Source organism: Thunnus maccoyii, chromosome 21, assembly GCF_910596095.1.
Source record: "Thunnus maccoyii chromosome 21, fThuMac1.1, whole genome shotgun sequence".
Classification (NCBI taxonomy): Eukaryota; Metazoa; Chordata; class Actinopteri; order Scombriformes; family Scombridae; genus Thunnus; species Thunnus maccoyii.
Window position 1 is genome coordinate 25,176,760 of NC_056553.1, and position 5,663 is coordinate 25,182,422.

At 37.8% G+C, this 5,663-nt stretch overlaps 1 long non-coding RNA gene across 1 annotated transcript; it reads right to left on the reverse strand.

The window, feature by feature from the left end:
- Nucleotides 1-840: 840 nt before the first annotated feature.
- On the reverse strand, nucleotides 841-3,386 carry LOC121887740. The gene is made up of 3 exons (XR_006093030.1): nucleotides 2,981-3,386; nucleotides 1,844-2,141; nucleotides 841-1,291 (listed from the first exon to the last, which is right to left on the reverse strand). It is a non-coding gene; the product is annotated as an uncharacterized LOC121887740 (long non-coding RNA).
- Nucleotides 3,387-5,663: the final 2,277 nt, after the last annotated feature.

A 5,663-nucleotide genomic window follows, 5' to 3' on the forward strand; every position in this document is an offset into this window, starting at 1 on the left:
GTTCACTGTGTGGTTTGTTACTTTGCACATAACAAGTATATAGTTATATCGTCTGGGTGGCAGAAATGAAAAAAAAGGGATTTCATTGTTATTAGACCACAACACAGATCACAGATTAATATTAGATAAGTCACATAAACCCCTTTTTATCACACTTTTTTTTTTAACCGGTACCAGCACAGGTGTATCTGATATGAAATATGAGGATTAGTCTTTTAATTTCTCCATTTTACTGCAGAAATCCCGACATTGAATACCAGTGTTGGGAGAAGAATTTGATCCTTTAAGTAACATTAGTCTTCACAATCTCCTAATAATATTTTTATTTACTGATTTGCAAAAGAAAATACTGTATATTTTGAGAGGAATGCAATGGCGGCAGAATTGCGTTTTCTATTAACATGATGGGTTTACCAACAATTTACCAACGATGTATCTAAATATCTGCTCTGGCAATACAATAACTATAACTAAAACATGATCACGTATTTTACGGTTATGTTTAGGCAATCAGAACACTTGATTAAATGCTGAAATAGTCAACAGTGACTTGAAACACGAGACGTACTTCATTTATATGAAACAAAAGCCATCATCTTTGCTTAACTTTAACTGTAGTGCTTCTACGCTTAAGCCTTACCACAGGACCCAAACCTATCTGTGGCATCACAGTCCTGCACTTTGTACACCCATTAACCTTACAGAAAAATGAAACTATACATTTGTATGCCGTTTTTAAAGATTTATGTCTTCGGAAGAAATAATGGGCTTGGGGTTGAAAGCCCCACACATATAGTAGTCAGAAAGCATTGAGAGACAAAGAAGCATATCGCTGGTTTAAGTCTTTTAATGAGATTTGTTGACAATGAGGAAAATATAGAACAGCATGAGCATGATCCTGTAATCATTAAAAGTAATATTTATGTATGCTGAGTGGCCCCTTTATTAGTATATACAGTATATTATTGGATTATTATTATTATTGATGCATCTAAATGTAAGTAGCATTTAATCTTGCAGCTGGTTGAAGTTGATCTTATTTTAACTACTTTAACTACTGTAAGCCAACCTGGGGGTTGGGAAGAAAAAATGAAAGTGTCACATCACCAGATACCTTTGTTACACAAAATAATGTATATTTTTATGGATTTCCTTTTATATTTGCTTTTTGCGTGAGGAATGGATACTTTCACCTCTTTAGACCTCTAAAAATCCCTCAAATGAAACAAACAGAGCGAAAAATCCCTCTCTGGTTGACTGCTCATAACTTGTGTGCACATTGCGCCTCAACCTGTGATGAGGGGTGAACAAGAACAGACATTACCTTTTTTAAGGGGTCACAAACCAAAAAAAGGTTGGTAACATCTGGTTTAAACAATATGTAATATTTGACATGTTAATCAGATGGCTTGTGGGTAAAATTTGATAATAGTAACTAAAGTTCTCAGATACATTTAGTGGAGTATAATGGAGAATAAATTGGAAAAACATAAAGGCTAAATACCTCAGATTTAAACTTACCTGCAGTACCTGATTAAATGGACTGTTCACCACTACTGATTGTGATCTATCTATCCATTCATCCATCCATCCATCCATATATATATATATATATATATATATATATATATATGTGTGTGTGTGTGTGTGTGTAGTAATTTAATATATAATAATAATAACCTGTGATGAAAGTTGGTGTAGCAGAAGTTGTTTGAATTAGAAACCCTTTCTGCTTGGTATTTGACTCATTATATTCCAATATAGCCACCAAATAAATTTCTTGGTCCACACTCCCTCAGGTGAGTGTAGACAAAGGTGAAAATTGTGCAGCCTTAACACTCACCTTTGACAGCAAATCAACACCTCTGTGCATTTCCACATCTCCCCGGAGCAGAATAATGGGATTTCACTCCATAACCACATCATTTTGAAGAGCTCTATTCCTCTGCTGCAGTCTGGATCATACAACAGTGCTCTGTCTTCTCTCAGGGTTACGACTTAAGTGTAGCAGCTTTGCAGCTGCAGCACAGGTCTGCCAGAAACCTTTCTGCTGTTCCATCATGGAGGTCCAATGTGAATATTCAGTAATATCTAAGTCTACAACAGTAGACTTAGATATTAACAGTCTTAGAGAGAGAACGCTAGATGAAAAACAATACTGCAGTCGTTACTGTGATGAATAAGAATGAACTGTTAAATAGAAATGAATTGTTGTACACATTAGAACATGTGTATAAATGGGTCACATTTTCAGCTGCGAACCCTTCAAAAAACCTGACCCTAATCCAAAAATATATCCGTAAAAAGACTCACAACACAGTGGCTGACTTTGATGGTGATGCAAAATGTGGCTTATGGCTCAAACTGGTTACCATAACAGTCTTTTTGTTATGATCAATCCTATAAACTTTGTAATTAAAGCAACTTTGTTTAAAATGTCTGATGTCCACCAGTGGTAGTTTAAAAAAAGACATGGTAGCAGTCAGGGCGGCTCCAGTCATTTTGGTGCTCTAAGTGAGGTTAGGATTTGGATTTATTTTAGTTATGACTTACGTCCAAACTAGTTTGGTTATGCCCTGAGTAATCATGGTGTAACTAATGTTAGTAGCTAATTTTGTTACAAACTAACTAGTAGTTACTAAGCCTCCAGTGTTGCCTTTTACTCTAAATTAGGAGAGAACTTACACATAGCTGGTGCAAGCCGGTGCAGAATCTATGTGTTTATGGATACAGCGTTGGTCATTATCACTGATATTGATCAGTGAAATTTCAGCACAATGCCTTATGTTCTGGGAAGGAACAGTTATCCATATAGTTAGCTACGGGCTTGACATTCAGATTCATATCAATCTGTATCTGAGTCTAGCAGCTATCTTAGCATCATTATCTAACTAAGCATTAGCTTTATTGCTACTTAGCTGGCTAGCTACTACAAATGAAATATCCACACACAAAACAGCATTTTAATAAGAGGAAATACCTCTATACTGGGCTTTCTTTTCCTCTTCCTCTTTTCTCTCTTTTCTTCCTTTCCCACTTGAAGGCTTGGACCTTTTCATTATGAAATAAGATGTGAAAATAGATATTTGCTTCTTGACATCTTTCCATCAGTCAGTCAGTCTAGCAGTCTCTTGCACTTCTAACGCCCCGGACATTGGCTGTCTGTGATGCCCATCACATGGTAACCCATCTCCTACTTTCAGTGTGTATAGTACAAGTGCAGGCCAGGGCAGATGAAGAATTGTGAGGAAAAGGGGTGCACTGTGTCTTTTTCTCTTTCTTCATTTGTTACCTCAAGGTGGTCAACAAGCAAACATTCCGCAACTCAAGAAATCACATGTAAATACAAAAAACACAAGCAAATTAAGAAAACATCATCAATTCATCAATTTGAGAACACGTGCGCAGCATTTAGAAAACCCGCTCCAAATACCACAACACAACACATTACAGAAATGACAATGGAAGTTTTACCAGAGGACACTTAAGAATAGTTAACACGTCAATAACTCATGAGCGAAACATTGTTAAAACACAAACAAAGCCTCTTTCCTACCGCAGTAAGGTAGACAATGAACTACAACCTTATTTTCACTAAAACAAGCCATCCTCCGAGCTGAACATTGTTCTCTATGTGCAGCCAGCTGTGAGATGAATGCGCAGGGACGTCTAAAAAGTGCAAAAAGAGATACTTTATAATATTTAATAACTTCACTCTTATACAGTGTAGTGTCCCCAAAATCACCTCACACATCAATGGTCTCATGTTGGTTATAGTACAACACTTAATTTGGAAAAAAGGGTTAGGGGTTATTGAATATTGTTTGAAGTAACTCTAAAGGGGTTGGTATATAAAGATGAAATCTTACTGTCTTTTCTCTTTGTGTCTGTGTTTTCTCTAATTCAAGCAGGTTAGATGAAAACGCATGGATCCGTTGTATCTGCATGACTAGATACCACTAGAGGTTAGACTTTTTTTTTTTTTTTTGGTTGAGTCTAATGCTTTTTCCGTCAGTGCTCATTATCAGTTTGTCTGGCCAATGTTCATCTTCTCATTAGTCTTGGTTCATAAATTGTAATTTGAACACACACAATCGGCAGCAATAAAGTTTACAGCTTTCCTCACCTCATATCATTCCATTTTTCCCTTTCTCTCATTTTCCCGCTGCACGTGTCTCTGTGTGCTTCTTTAACATGTGCGTCACTCTGATTCTTTTGTTGTAGCTGCTACAGTGAAGAATTGCAGAATAAAGCAAAGACGAGTTTACTGTTGCCGAAGGCGGTGTGTGTCTTAGTGTGTGTTTGTGTTTAGAAGGGGGGTTTTATAGAGGTGAATGCGCATTGGTGAATGCTATTTTGTGTGTGTGTGTGTGTGTGTGTGTGTGTGTGTGTGTGTGTGTGTGTTTCTGTTTGCGGGCTGCTGAATGGTGAATGTGCATGAGGGAATGCTTGTGTGCATATGTGTGTGTGTGTGTGTGAGCATGTGAGTGTTCATCTCGGAGAGATAACAGCTGTGTTGCCAGGAGAGAGGAAGAGAGAGATTGAGAGGGAGACAGTGAGAGGAGGAGAGAGAGATGACTCCCAGAGGTGCCTCTGGGTGCCTAATAGTCTGAGAGATTCTGTCACAAAATATTGCCTCCACTGTTCTACAGGGGAGCTTTAGGGAGATTGCGCGGGTGGAGTAAGATGAGGTGGGGCGAGGACAAAGAGATGAAGGTTTGAGTCTCAGTCTCCCTTTGTGGCTCCCAGTCTCCTCCTGGACCAATGAGGAGGCGAGGCTGAGTGAGAGCACATCCTATGTAAGGCCCTGTGTAATGAGACTGGCTCCCTGCTGCCACACCATGCCTTGCTTAGGGACACGTTGGGGTGTCATACATAAAATCTCTTCCCCCGCTGCTGGCTTGCAGCCACCGTTAGGCCAACAATTGTCTCATTTATCTTGTGTTGGTGTGAATGCTTAAGAAAACATAGTTCCCTTTTCAATTATGCAAGATGCAGGTGCCAAATTTACAGAATATTTCTGTTGTGTGGAAAAACTTTGAAAATGGGGTGCATTATAAGCAGATTACAACACACACACATGAAGTCTTGTGCAAACATGACATTTTGTCTGATTTTGTCTTCATCTGCCAGATCAGAAAACATTCATGTGGATAATTTTGAAAGTTAATGACAGTGTTGTTTACTTTGGAGGAGATATTGTCGGAATGCATGTAAATAAGGAAACTATCTTTCTCAGGGGTTGTTTTTTTCTGAATTTGGTAACATTGATAAGAACAACTTTTGGGTTGCCTTTTTGCTGGCATTTATCCTTTTATTTGGAAATAAGGCAGTTATAAATGTTTTTAAATGCTCATTGCTTTTCCCATTCTAAGTCATTATGCCTGCAGTTATAAATTAGTTAGTAAGCCATTAAAAAGGGTCCTGACTTTCTCACTTGCCAACTAGCCATCATGTCTACAGTAAAAGTATAAATGTAATTAAGTCCTTAGTAAAAGGTTTTTTACAACAATCCATCAAGTCTATGGTTGTAAATGTTTAATATGATGTTAAAAAGGGATTTTGGAGCAGATACTCTACAGCTCTTTCTGATGGAGTGGTCTTCTTGATGAACTAAAGAACTATCTGAAAGCAACCCTGTCTCCTAGAAATTATGTCTATGT